This window comes from Helianthus annuus, chromosome 12, assembly GCF_002127325.2.
Source record: "Helianthus annuus cultivar XRQ/B chromosome 12, HanXRQr2.0-SUNRISE, whole genome shotgun sequence".
Lineage (NCBI taxonomy): Eukaryota > Viridiplantae > Streptophyta > Magnoliopsida > Asterales > Asteraceae > Helianthus > Helianthus annuus.
The window spans coordinates 42,408,221-42,423,601 of NC_035444.2; the positions used below are offsets into that span (position 1 = coordinate 42,408,221).

A 15,381-nucleotide genomic window follows, 5' to 3' on the forward strand; every position below is an offset into this window, starting at 1 on the left:
ACTTGTCATTATATTAGGCCATGTATCTTATGGATAATTATTATTTAATTTAACTAATCTCTTCTAATTAATTATAGATAATCCTCCTATTAAATATTATTTAGTTTAATTTTAATTTAATCTCTTCTAGAAAAAAATTCATAATTATTTATTAACGAAACATATTTTTTTTAATAAATTATCTAACCATAGATTTTAAAATTCGTTTGATGAAAAGGGAACACACTCAAATATCTTATTTATATATTATGGGGATTTTAATTATTGTCTATTAGTTTATTTTAAAAAATTTATACATAGTTAGGTTCAATATTTGTTTTGTCATGTTATTATTATTAAATTAAATATATAACTTGATTGTTCGTATTTAGGTCCTTAATCGTTTGTCATATTATTATAACTAAATATATAACTTGATTGTTATTACTAACCACCTATAGTGTTCGTTTATTTTTTGAAAAATTAAAGATTAAATTCAAAATTTTGATAAATCACAGGGATCATCCATATACTTTACTCAACATATTATTTTCATAATTTATTACTATCTAACTTTAAATATATATATATATATATATATATATATATATATATATGGGACCGCTAAAATGAGAACCACCTCGAGTTGTAAGAACCGTGAGAACTACACCGTACGGGGCGAGGGTGACCAATTTTTTTTTCATAAACGTAGTTGCGTGTATTATAAACACATTTGTAAAAAAAAATTCAAAAAAAATGGCGTGTGTGTAGTTTTGAGCACCACAAATTTGTGTTTACGGGTACCGTTAGGCCTGTAAACGAACCGAACGTTCATGAACTGTTCATGAACTTGTTCGGCGGGAAGTTCGTTCATGTTCATTTATTTAATAAACGAACGAACACGAACAAAAAAAAATTGTTCGTTTAATTAAATGAACGAACATGAACACACCTTGTGTTCGTTCATTTATGTTCGTGAACATCCTTTTATGTTCGTTCATTTATGTTCGTGAACGTTCGTTTATGTTCGTTTAAATTTTAATAAATACATAAATAGTTATATTTATATAAATATTAGGTTTTCTAACTAGTGATATAAATATAACTAATTAGTATAATTATGAACCCTTATTTAGATGCGTTTTCGGATGAAATTTAATATGTTAGACTTGTTTCTTCAATCATGTTAATTTATGTTTATTCAAATATGTTCAGTTAATTTTTTTATGTTCGTTTGTGTTCGTTTATGTTCGTGAACTGTTCGTTTAGGCTTTAAACGAGTGAACATAAACGAACACGAACATGCCCGATTTCTTAATGAACGAACACAAACAAAAAAATGTGTTCGATTATATGTTCGTGTTCGTGTTCAGTTAAAGTTAAATGAACGAACACGAACATGCCTATGTTCGTGTTCGTTCGGTTCGTTTACGGGCCTAGGTACCGTAAATGTCATGGTTATAGAATTATATTATATCTAACTTATAATAAACTAGGTTATCACCCGGGACTGCTTCCCGGGTTGTTTATTTTTATTTTTAATAGTTAATATTGATGGGTTTTAATTAAAATGTAACATATTATTTCAGTAAACTTCTACACGGGCATTGATTAATTGTTAATACAATAATAAATTAAAAAATGTCTTCATATATGTTAACACTAACAACTTCAGTAAATAATGTCATTCATAAATGCATACACGGCCCAGTTTAATCAGAAAATTAGAGAAATAATGATTACATTTACAATTTACTAAAAGTAACATGAGCTCGGACTGGTTGGTGTAGCACGCCCCGTCACATCCAACATTGTAGATACAACTCCTCTTTGATTTAACCGTTCGCGTAATTGAATAAAATAAAACAAATTTTATTATAACTGATTACAATACAAAATGAAGAAAGCAAAAATACAATTCAATTACAACTGAAATAAACGACAATACAAGAAGGGGTAGAAACAGAATTGACTGAGGCACGTGTTCAACACGCTTCCCTTAAAACAAATTCCGAGTCTCCCAAGAGTACTCGTTTTGTTTCCCAGGGTACAACAGCCGGAGCAGTAGTACTGCCGGAGTTCGCCTACAACCCGAAGGTTACCTTGAAAGCTGCAGGAAAAATTCTAGAGAGAAAGTTTAGATTGCTGTTGTGTTGCTGGTGTACTTCTGAAGTGGGTATGGAGCTGTATTTATACAGCTCCTAGGTTGAAACAGTCAAAATGAATTAAATGAGAGGTTTAAATTGCATTAAACGTCTTCAATGCAATTTAATACGTCATTTAATTCTCAGTCAAAGCCTATTAACTCGTCAGTTATGAAGCTGGACTGAAACTGCCTTGTCATTCAATGCTGGAAGCTTCTGCGCGCGCGCGCGCCCATGCGCGGTGCGGCATGCGGCCTCTTGGCTCACTGCCGTGCGGCGTGCGGCGTGCGGCCTCTTGGCTCACTGCCGTGAGCGGTGCGGCGTGCGGCCTCTTGGCTCACTGCCATGCGGCGTGCGGCGGTGCGGCCTCTTGGCTCACTGCCATGCGGCGTGCGGCGGTGCGGCCTCTTGGCTCACTGCCATGCGGCGTGCGGCGGTGCGGCGTGCGCCACGTCACCTGTGAGTCTATACGTGCGCGCCACACAGTCGCGCCGTATTGGCTCACTCTAGTGCGCCGCGCACGGCGCAGCAGAACCCATGCACCATGCGCCCAACCGCGCGCCTCGTGTACCCGCGCGCGCATGCGCATGACTGCCACGTCATGCGCCGCATCACCTACCACTTGGTCCTTGCAACCCTTGTGCTTCACCACGCGCGCGCGGTCAAAAATACAAAGGCGGCTCTCAAGCGGCTCGCGGCGATGCGAGCGTGCGAAGTGCAAAGTGCGCCATCAAAGCGCCACATTGCGCCTCATCGCCCACGCCACGCGCGCGCGCGCGAGCGTGTGCGAGTGCGAGTGCGAGTGCGAGTTAGGGTGCTCCGCACCCTTCGCGAGGACACTAGTGTGTGCTTCCATGAAACAATAAGGATGGAGAGTTCCACCTTAAATACCCATTTAAGTTCCATCTCTCCTCCTATGTGGGACAAGGTGCTACTTTCCCTTTAGTTTCAACATTGAATGTTCCAAACACCCAACTTTGAGCATCGATATCTCATTCATCTTAGCTCGGTTTTGGACGTCGTTTAGTTCGTTGCGAAGCTCTTCCAACATAGAACACAAACCCACAAATAAATACATAAAACCCGCTCATTTTATTATATTTATTTCTAGTCCAAAATAGGAAAAAATCATTTTCCTATATTTGTGAAAAATGCTATTTTCACTTATTTTCCAACAATCCCCCACATGAAAAATGCTATTTTCATCAAATTTCCAACAATATCCCCCACATGTATGGAAATGGATCTTTTCCTTACACTTTTCAACGATAAACTTCGACAGTTGAGTATTGCAAGATAGGTAGGTTGAAGCCTTTGAACCTTCTTTTGTGAAGCGCACTTAGCTTACTAGCGGTGTGTAGACGCGATGTCCTTGAACATACCCCCATTTGTGTAAACGACAATACACTTCACACAATACTCTCCCTGGTTTCGCCAACTCCTCATTGTCGTGTCCTATTATGGTCCTGGAACACTGGCCTGGTTCTGCGAGAGCTCTAGGATTTGCGCACCCCACAAATCCATTTGAAGCGACCCCACTTCTCTCTAACATAGGTGATTCCCTTGAATCATTAAAAGCATCATGGTTATTTGATTTCCCGAAATCATTAACCTTAATATGCTTAACCTCACTTCATGTCACTGATTGGAATGGACTAGGAAGTATATGTAACTCCCTTTTATTTAGTTTGGGGTACTCCCCCACAGTGACTCCGTTTTGGTAATATGATTAAGTTGTCCTATTGAACTTAGATCTTGGGATCTCCAGTCAACTAAGTTAGGTTTCCCTCATATTCCCATTTACCACGGGCTTTAGTCCCATTCCTCTTGACGACGTTTCTACTAACTCTCTGCTTAAGCCTTTTGTAAACGGGTCCGCAATGTTATCCGCTGATCTCACATAATCAATTGTGATAACACCCGTTGAGAGTAGTTGTCGTATCGTGTTATGTCTACGTCGCATATGCCTTGATCTGCCATTGTACATCAAGCTTTGAGCTCTACCAATCGCTGATTGGCTATCACAATGTACACATATGGCTGGCAAAGGCTTTGGCCATCTTGGAATATCTTCCACGAATTGACGTAGCCATTCCGCCTCCTCGCCTGACTTATCCAAGGCGATAAATTCAGATTCCATTGTGGATCTCGCTATGACCGTTTGCTTAGAAGACTTCCAAGCAATAGCAGCTCCTCCAAGTGTAAACACGTAACCACTTGTTGATTTGGAATCTTTATTATCCGATATCCAGTTTGCATCAGTGTATCCTTCGATCACTGCTGGTTGTCGGGTATAATGCAGTCCATAGTCTCTTGTGTATCGTATGTATCTAAGCACCCTCGTGATAGCCTTCCAATGATCCACGCACGGATTGCTGGTGTATCTACTTAGCCTACTCACCGCGTAAGCCAAGTCGGGTCTAGTACATGTCATTAGATACATTAGACTGCCTATAATTCTTGAATACTCTAACTGAGCAACTCCATCTCCTTTATTCTTCTTGAGATGTTGGGAGGTATCAACTGGAGTTCGAGCGACACTCGTATCTCCCGAGTTGAATTTTTCAAGAATTTTATCCACATAGTGAGATTGACTTAACACAAGACCTTCTTGGGTTCTTATGATCTTTACTCCAAGAATCACATCCGCTAAACCCATGTCTTTCATGTCAAATCTCGCTTTCAACATGCTTTTAGTAGCTTTGATAATTTTATCATTACTCCCAATGATAAGCATATCGTCTACATAAAGGCATAAGATGACATAACCTTCATTTGTGTCTTTGAAATAAACACATTTGTCGCACTCATTTATTTTGAAACCATTGTCAATCATGACATGATCAAACTTTTGGTGCCATTGTTTTGGTGCTTGCTTCAAGCCATACAAAGACTTGACGAGTTTACATACTTTACCCTCTTGACCTGGGGCGGAGAAACCTTCAGGTTGCTCCATGTAAATTTCTTCTTCTAAATCGCCATTTAGAAATGCGGTTTTAACGTCCATTTGGTGAACTTCCAAATTTCTTAAAGCCGCTATAGCAAGAACCAATCTAATCGAGGTTATGCGCGTCACAGGCGAGTAGGTATCAAAGTAATCTAGACCTTCCTTTTGTCTAAATCCTTTAATCACCAACCTAGCCTTGTACTTATCAATACTTCCATCAGTTTTCATCTTCCTTTTGAATATCCAACGATATCCAAGTGGTTTGCAACCAGGTGGAAGATCTACTAACTCCCAAGTATGATTTTGCAATATAGAATCTATTTCATTTCTTATTGCTTCTTTCCATTGAGGTCCTTCTGAAGAGGAGACCGCTTCGCGATATGTATTGGGCTCGCCCTCAACCATATAGCTAACGAAGTCTGGACCGAAGGATTTTTCAACCCTTGGCCTTTTACTTCGCCTACGATCGGTTTCTTCAACCTCAGGTTGTTCATGTGTCTTATCATGAACCACCTCATCAACTGGTGTAGATGAACTTTCACCTACTTCAAAATTGGGTGTTGATGACGTTGCATGTGTTTGTCTTCTCAAAGGAAACACATTTTCAAAGTAAGACACAACGTTAGAATTCACCTTCATAATAGTGTTTACGTGTACATCAGGATTCTTGGACTCATGTACAAGAAAGCGATGTGCACTACTTTGATGTGCATACCCAATAAATATGCAATCAACAGTTTTGGGTCCTATCCTAAGAGCCTTAGGAGGTGGTACAGTCACCTTTGCTAGGCACCCCCACACTTTCAAGTATTTGTATGAAGGTTTCTTCCTTTTCCATAACTCATATGGAGTTTCGTCTCTCTTTTTTAGTGGTATCCTGTTCAAAAGATAATTAGCCGAGAGAATGGCTTCCCCCCACAGTTCGTGGCTCACCCCAGAACTTATCAACATGGCGTTCATCATTTCTTTCAACGTGCGGTTCTTTCGTTCCGCCACGCCATTTGATTGTGGAGAGTAAGGAGGTGTACACTCATGTACAATGCCACTTTTTGCGCATAACTCGGCAAAAGGTGCAACATATTCGCCTCCTCGATCGCTTCGCAAAGCTTTTATCTTCTTTTGAAGTTGATTCTCAACTTCATTTTTATACAAGATAAATTTACTTATTGCTTCATCTTTACTTTTTAGTAAATATACATAGCAATATTTAGTACTATCGTCAATAAACGTGATGAAGTACTTATTTCCACCTCTTGTGGGTACCGCTTTTAAATCACAAATATCAGTGTGAATTAAATCAAGGGGTTCGGTTATTCGTTCAACCGATTTTGATGATGTTCTTGTAAGTTTGGATTCAACGCATGTTTCACATTTATAGTGTGAATCAATATGGAATGTTGGTATACAATTTAAATTGATTAAACGGCGTATTGAATTAAAATTAACGTGACCTAATCTACCATGCCATTTATTCGATTCAGAAAACTCAAGCATATAAGTAGAAGTAGTAGCAATTTTATTCATGTTTTTCTTGACTGCCATTACATTCAACTTAAACATTCCATTTTGGGCATAGCCCTTGCCTACATACGTTCCTCGTTTAGTTAGTACAAATTGATCGCTCTCAAAAACTAAACGAAAACCAAACTTGTTAAGCAACCATCCCGAGACTAGATTCTTGCGCAAGTCTGGGCATACAACACGTTGCTTAGAGTGAGCTCCTTCCCCGAAGTCCACTTCAAGATCACCGTTCCTTCACCCATGATGTCAGCGGTGGCTGCATTTCCCATATACAGCTTCTCTTCTCCAGAAAGCGCCTTGAAGGTGGTAAAGAGGCTTTTGTCTGCGCAAACGTGACGGGTCGCGCCCGTATCAACCCACCATCCTTTTGGAGTGTTGGTCACAGTATTGACCTCATCCATCATTGCGCTTTTGTCGGAAATCATTGCCACCAAAGGCATTCCGTCTTCATCCACCATGTGCGCACGCTCACGCTTAGGTTTCTTGCATTGGTTAGCCCGATGCCCCGGCTCGTCACAGTTGTAACAAGTCCCTTGGAACGTTTGAGGTTTCTTTTTCACAACCCCCTTCTTCGGTCCAAGGTTGCTAGCCTTTGCTTTCCCTTTCCCTTTGTCCTTTTTCCCCTTGCCCTTTGTGCCTTTAGAGGATTGCCCATGCTCAACCACGTTTGCACTAGCACTAGGCTGCACAAGGCTGTTTTTTAGGGCGATCCTATTCTCCTCTTCTATACGAAGACGAAGAACAAGGTCCTCCACCGACATTTCCTTCCGCTTGTGTTTAAGATAATTCTTGAAATCCAACCAAGCAGGAGGTAATTTCTCAATCATGGCTGCCACTTGAAATGTCTCGCTAAGTACCATTCCCTCGGCATGGATGTCATTTAGTATAATTTGCAACTCTTGGACTTGGTTCATAACCGGCTTGTTATCAACCATTTTGAAGTCCAAGAAACGGGCGACAACAAATTTCTTTGTTCCCGCATCCTCCGTTTTGTACTTTTTCTCCAAAGACTCCCACAACTCTTTGGAAGTCTTGATATTGTAGTACACATTATACAGTGCATCCGAGAGACCGTTGAGTACATAGCCTCGACATATGAAATCCGAATGCTTCCACGCATCTACCGCGCTCAGAGCCTGAGCGTCGGTCTCCCCTTCCGCAGGTTGGGGAGCGGTTTCCGTCAAGAACCTCGCAAGGTTCATGGTGGTCAAGTAGAAGAACATCTTCTGTTGCCACCGCTTGAAGTGTAGACCCGAGAACTTTTCAGGTCTTTCAGCATGATTTGCCACTGTGGACGCTCCCACAGTGTTGGCAGGGGTTCCAACTACAACATTCGTATTGTTGTTGTTTGAGGTCGACATTCTGAAAAAATTAAAATTAAAATTTTTAGTCAATAAATTCTGATTTACGCACAAACCAGAAGGAAACTACTAAATTTTAATTTTACCACAATTTACTGTTTTGGCTTCTAAGTCCAACTTTGAAGACCAAAGACAGAAAATTTATAATATTTAAAACTTACTAATCGGCTTCTAAGTCCAACTTTGAAGACCAAATCAGAAAGTTTAGCAAATTTTAGGACAAATTCTGATGTAACCAAAAATAGTTTTCAACCAAAGTCGCTCCTTTGAAGATGAAAACTAAAAAAAAATCTGTTTTTAAAACACAAACTGAGTGAAATCAAAACTGGTTTGAATCACAAACAGAATGGTTTTGATTACACGAACGGTTTTAAAAATTTGTTTTAAGATTGTAGGAACCGTTCGCGTAATTGAATAAAATAAAACAAATTTTATTATAACTGATTACAATACAAAATGAAGAAAGCAAAAATACAATTCAATTACAACTGAAATAAACGACAATACAAGAAGGGGTAGAAACAGAATTGACTGAGGCACGTGTTCAACACGCTTCCCTTAAAACAAATTCCGAGTCTCCCAAGAGTACTCGTTTTGTTTCCCAGGGTACAACAGCCGGAGCAGTAGTACTGCCGGAGTTCGCCTACAACCCGAAGGTTACCTTGAAAGCTGCAGGAAAAATTCTAGAGAGAAAGTTTAGATTGCTGTTGTGTTGCTGGTGTACTTCTGAAGTGGGTATGGAGCTGTATTTATACAGCTCCTAGGTTGAAACAGTCAAAATGAATTAAATGAGAGGTTTAAATTGCATTAAACGTCTTCAATGCAATTTAATACGTCATTTAATTCTCAGTCAAAGCCTATTAACTCGTCAGTTACGAAGCTGGACTGAAACTGCCTTGTCATTCAATGCTGGAAGCTTCTGCGCGCGCGCCCATGCGCGGTGCGGCATGCGGCCTCTTGGCTCACTGCCGTGCGGCGTGCGGCGTGCGGCGGTGCGGCGTGCGCCACGTCACCTGTGAGTCTATACGTGCGCGCCACACAGTCGCGCCGTATTGGGTCACTCTGGTGCGCCGCGCAGCAGAACCCATGCACCATGCGCATGACTGCCACGTCATGCGCCGCATCACCTACCACTTGGTCCTTGCAACCCTCGTGCTTCACCACGCGCGCGCGGTCAAAAAGACAAAGGCGGCTCTCAAGCGGCGATGCGAAGTGCGAAGTGCGAAGTGCAAAGTGCGCCATCAAAGCGCCACATTGCGCCTCATCGCCCACGCCACGCGCGCGCGCGCGAGCGTGTGCGAGTGCGAGTGCGAGTGCGAGTTAGGGTGCTCCGCACCCTTCGCGAGGACACTAGTGTGTGCTTCCATGAAACAATAAGGATGGAGAGTTCCACCTTAAATACCCATTTAAGTTCCATCTCTCCTCCTATGTGGGACAAGGTGCTACTTTCCCTTTAGTTTCAACATTGAATGTTCCAAACACCCAACTTTGAGCATCGATATCTCATTCATCTTAGCTCGGTTTTGGACGTCGTTTAGTTCGTTGCGAAGCTCTTCCAACATAGAACACAAACCCACAAATAAATACATAAAACCCGCTCATTTTATTATATTTATTTCTAGTCCAAAATAGGAAAAAATCATTTTCCTATATTTGTGAAAAATGCTATTTTCACTTATTTTCCAACACAAACACCTAAAATTTAATATTCTTAAAAGTCACTTCATAAATCATAAACAAATTGACATATTACATAAATTAAAGAGAGTGAAAATACAATTAAAAATACCATAACTTCTAGTTCGGTTTGGTGGCGGTCCGGATAGCGGCCAACTTTGGTCAAAGGTTAAGGTTTGCTCAACCCTACACAAGGCCCTTGAGCTTCCTGCGAAACATGAACATACGATAGATAGTGCGGGTCAAACCAAAAAACTTGTTGACACAGATCATAATGTTCCACATGGACTATTTTTATATGCTTTTTTTTTTTCTAGTTACAAATTCCATCAAGCAAACACTTATTTCCCGGTTTATTTAAAATCAAACCGCAAAATTGATCAGGAATTATAATTGATATGTTTGTTACGCTCATGCGTGACATCACAGTTTCAGCATAACCTTCATCGTTTAGCCAAACACACCCCATCAAACCCTAAATAACACCATAAATAAGCTAAATGGACTAACCTGCTATATGCGTGGTTCAACTATGATAAACCGACGTTGCTACCACCGAACTAACTGACTTGAAGATCAACAATGATGATGCCCTACGGAACCGTACAATGATGCCCAAATGCAGCCAAGAACCACAACAATAATCAGAACTCAATGGATGTTTGTTTGTTACCTGAGAGAGTTTCGAGAAAGTCGATTGAACCATAACCGCCACGAGAACAAACGCCGATCCACCAAATATGCACACACACACCGGTGATAACCGATTACTCTTACAAACATGAGCCAGGTTCACGCTAAGATTGCTTTTGATAGCGGCTAAAAGGCCCATATCTAAATTCTATACAATTAAAATGTAAGTCCATGACTCCATGTCAGCATCAAACTAAAATGTTTAACTTGCAATTAGACAACTATTTTACAGGGTAAGTTAATTGATTCTAATGAGCAACACTTTAATTGTTCCAAGGAGCAACACGTATATGTAAAATATTTTTTTTAATAGGGTATACTCATACAAACACCAACATAGGCTCTCTTACAAAACTATTCTTATGGCTTAGATTAGTTATTAACCCCTTTGGCATTAGCTTTAAACCTTTAGTGAGCCAAATACCCAATTTTGTTAAGGCTAAGGACACATTTTTTCGAGCTTGAATAGGGTACACGAATTCCCAGAGCCGGCCCTGACAAAAAATAATCAAATACCGTACTATTTTCAACTTACTTTTAGCTACCGGCTGATAACAAAATGGGAAAAATAGAAGTTTTAGGTCTGATAATCAACATAATTTAAGAAGTTAAACAACACTATGTTTGAAAACATATTTTCAAAGTGATTATTGTTATATAAAGTTTTATATTGACAAAATCATAGCCCTACAGCCAATGGTGATAACCATTAATCATGAGAGCTTCAAGATCTCCCTCCCTTTGTCCAAAGAGTTAGACTATGTTATCATTGGAAGAGAATTTACCCTTAACTAAATTTTATTTAACATAATGATTCCAAGCAAGATATAAATGACAAGTACTTGAAGCCACCTACCATATTAAAGTTGTCTACAAAATTTTGCCTCATCTCTATTCTCTACCATGTCCCAGCATCCTGTTTTTCCATTGGCTTCTTTTTTCTGTTGGCTTTTTAAGTAGGCTGCAAAAAAATTACACACATTGATTATGTGAAAAATAAAAAGAAGGTATAAATTATTTAATTAAAATTATTAACACCATAAAATCTAGAACCATAAATAACATCACTACCTTGTTTACCCATTTGATATTGGGGATGAGCATATGGTAGTTGGTACTAAACTGGTACCAAATTTACAGTACCGATTTTTTTCGGTGCCGTACCCACTTTTTGACGTTTTCAGTAACAGTACGGTACGAAACCAGTACTTTACCTTTAAATACTGGTACCATATTGTACCGGTACCGAGTCGAACATTTTCGGTACCGCTACCCATATATGGCAATTTTCGGTACCGGGTAATTTGGTACCGATACGGATCTCATCCCTATTTTATATTACATGAAATAGCCCTTATTAAAACAAAGCTAAGAAAATTTGTGTACAATATATATTTATAGTGATTTCAAATAAGCAAATGTGTGATTACGAATGACTAAAAGAGAAGAAACGACCTTGTTACTTGCTTGATCATATATGTAGACGACATGATTATTACCGGAGATGATGTAGAAGAAATAGCACGGCTGAAAAGGAATCTGTTTTCAAAGTTTGAAATGAAAGACCTTGGGAATCTTAAGTATTTCCTCGGGATAGAAGTTCCCAGGTCTAAGCGGGGGATTTTCATCTGACAAAAGAAGTATGTCCTTGATCTCCTAGCAGAAACTGGGTTGATTGATTGTAAACCAGCAGATACTCCAATGGTGGTGAATCATAATCTTCACATGGAACTCAATGGAGAACTTGCAGACAAAGAAAGGTATCAACGGCTTGTGGGCAAGTTAATTTATCTCTCTCACACTCGCCCTGATATAGCTTATGCTGTTGGAGTGGTGAGTCAGTTCATGCATCAACCTCAAGTTGCCCACATGGAAGCTGCTCAGAGAATTTTAAGATATCTCAAGGGAACTACAGGCCATGGAGTATTGTTCAAAACAAATGGACATTTAAATGTTGAGCTCTATACTGACGCAGACTGGGCAGGGGATAAGGGAAACCGAAGGTCAACGTCAGGATATTTTTCCTTGGTTGGTGGAAACCTCGTTACCTGGAGGAGTAAGAAACAGAAAGTAGTCGCTCTGTCGAGTGCAGAAGCGGAATTTAGAGTTATAGCTCGAGGGTTAAGCGAAGTTCCGTGGATCAGGAAGCTGCTAGAAGACATTGGTTTTCCCCAAAACGCCCCTAGTAAAGTTATGTGTGACAATACAGCTGCAATACAAATCTCAGAAAACCCAGTTCAACATGATCGAACAAAACACGTGGAGGTAGATCGACATTTCATCAAAGAAAAGTTGGAAGCAAGAATCATAGAACTCCCTTACGTTTCGTCAAAAGATCAACTCGCAGATATACTCACAAAAGCCGTCAACGGAAACGCCTTTAGTAGCTGTTTGAGCAAGTTAAGTATTGGTGATCCCACTACTCAACTTGAGGGGGAGTGTCGGAAAGTAAACCATATGTCATAGTGTAGGGGCTAAATGTATAAAATGGTGATCTATATAAACACCTTATTATATAACCCTAGTTTTTTGTTCAATACAATTCAAACCCCAGATCATAGTGTTTACTCTCTATACCAGACAACAATGACTGGATATTTATGGTGGCGTTGGGGGTTACGTGGGTTGTGAAACAGTGGAACACGACGGAGGACACGGTGGTTCAAATTCAACAGTGGAACACGACGGAGGACACGGTGGTTCAAATTTAAAGAGACACATCGGTTTGGTTGTTTTTCATTTCGAACGGTGCGTTTGGTCATCAAAGTGCAAAGTCGAGACACTTGGCAACTTTTGGTTGAATGTTTTAATCGGTGTGTCTTTCTGATTATCAGTTGGTTGGATATGTATATGATTTGTTAAAATAGTATAAAGCATTTTGGCAACTTTCTGTAGTTTAATACCATGATATAATATAATATTTCATTTGGATTTACATTACTCGGGGCATCGGTTTGGTTTCAATCCATTTTTTAATGTAAAGCATGTTGGTATTCCGTTCGAATGTTTATGCCTTTTCATTTATTACATACATGGCTTTTCATATTCAACATATCTTCATTCGAATGTTGATGCTTTTCCATTTATAACTGACATGGCTTTTCATGTTCCCTTACATTCAAAATGCCACATACCGTATGACCGATGGAATGATTTGTATGACGGTTAAAAAGTTTATATAAATTGAAGGGTCGTGACTTTTTGCAAAAGTTATAGCGGTTCGAATGGATGCAAAGTAAACTATAAATATCAAAGTGGTATGTGTGTTAATTAAAGAGGTATGTGTTAATCAAAGAGACATGTGTGCCAAATAAAAGGGTACATGTTGCTTTTTGTATAAGAGATATAATACAAAATCATAAGTGTTGCTTTACCTAAATCCATCCTTATCTGCCCAAGGGTTCTACAAAAGTTATGTACGCTGCAAGAAAATATAACCAAAAACTTGCTACCATATCATCCAACAACATCTGCACAATTGTAACAAAGAAATTCAAATAGGAAATGTATAAAAGTTCCAAACATCAGAAAATGGCAACATATGTTGAAATTCGAATGATGAGTAAGTAGATAATCTACCCATTCCATTTATGACTCCAGCCCAACCCGTTATGCCGAAAAACTCATCCTACCTCACATCCATTCCCAGCCCTCAACAAATGAATTAGGATGAGAATTTTAACCCATCAACCCCAAATCTCACCACAATAATCACACCCTTAAAATTCTGAAATGAGAATCCAACCAACTCTCTAAGGAATCCTAACCCGATGATAAAAAGAAAAGAACTGGAAAAAAAGATTCTTAGGGCATGTTTGGATGGGCTTCTCAAAATGACTTATTAGCTTATTAGCTTATTGATAAGTCAATAAGCTATTTTTATGTTTGGATAATGGATAAGTCCTTTTTGAAATAGCTTAAAGCAAAGAAGGAAATTGAAGGTTTTGAAAAGCCAAGAATTCCTGACTTTTGGATCCAAAAGTGACTTTTCAAAAATGAAATTACCAATATAACCCTTCTTTACCCCCTTATATCTAAAAGAATGCCCATTTTAGTCATTTTACATCAATAAGCTAATCCAAACACTTTTTTTTAAAACTCCTTTTCAAAAAGTCCTTTTCCCAAAAGTCCTTTTCCCAAAAGTCCTTTTTACCTCTAATAAGCTTAGCCAAACATGCCCTTAATACCAGAGGTCTAGTCCCTTTAACTACACCTCTCCACTAAATCCGAGTTTCTGAATCAATATTATCAATTTTTCATTTAAACTGAAACGAAGAGATTAATTATAGCCTTAGGAGGTGGAAAGCTAACTGATGAAATCCATTTCACCTACAAATAAACTTCAAAAAAAAACTCAACCAATTGATCAATCGATCGATTTACCAAGAAGCATAAACAGAATGAAATCCATTGGATCTGGAAGACAACAAATTGTAATAAGATCAGAAAATAATGCATACCTGCGCCACCATCGAGATAGACAGAGATTCGAGCGTTTAGGGTTTTCTTTTGCTGTGAAAATGGAAGGGGAAAGGAGGATTTTAAAAAAGATGACATGAAATTTAAGAAAATAAAATCAAAACACAAAAATTCATCCAGATTGAAAAGTATCTTTCTCCTCATCTTTCCTTCACCCTAACACCACCACCGCCTTCCAAACCAGTGCCACTTGAAAGCTTCCACCATTTCCAACCATTTCAATTCGCTTCTTCCTCCTCGGCTCACCAAACCAACAATGTAGCGCGACCATGAACCGTTGATGAAGAAGAAGAAGGAAGATGATTGTGATAGCTAGGGTTTATGAAATATGCGTGGGTTGTGAAGATAAGAGTAGAGATACAAATCTAGGGTTTTACGAAAAGATACTTATATGCGGGTCATAAAAACACAATACGGATCCCCTTACGGATCCCGTGTCAACCCATCCAGTTTCTCGTCAAAACCACATCTAAGAAGCCCTAATATTGTGCCATGTGTCCCAAATTATATTCGTTTACTATATATAATAGATGACTCCAAATAATGCCACATGACATTCTCTCCTTCAATCTTATATATT

The 15,381-nt window shown here is 39.2% G+C and overlaps 1 long non-coding RNA gene across 3 annotated transcripts; it reads right to left on the reverse strand.

The window, feature by feature from the left end:
- Positions 1 to 9,645: 9,645 nt before the first annotated feature.
- On the reverse strand, positions 9,646 to 15,154 carry LOC118484884. Of its 3 annotated transcripts, XR_004874839.1 has the most exons (6): positions 14,783 to 15,154; positions 13,697 to 13,792; positions 11,179 to 11,283; positions 10,303 to 10,470; positions 10,140 to 10,222; positions 9,646 to 9,837 (listed from the first exon to the last, which is right to left on the reverse strand). It is a non-coding gene; the product is annotated as an uncharacterized LOC118484884 (long non-coding RNA). The 3 variants fall into 3 exon arrangements; XR_004874838.1 differs by lacking the exon at positions 10,303 to 10,470 and having other exon boundaries at positions 10,140 to 10,302; XR_004874837.1 differs by having other exon boundaries at positions 10,140 to 10,470.
- Positions 15,155 to 15,381: the final 227 nt, after the last annotated feature.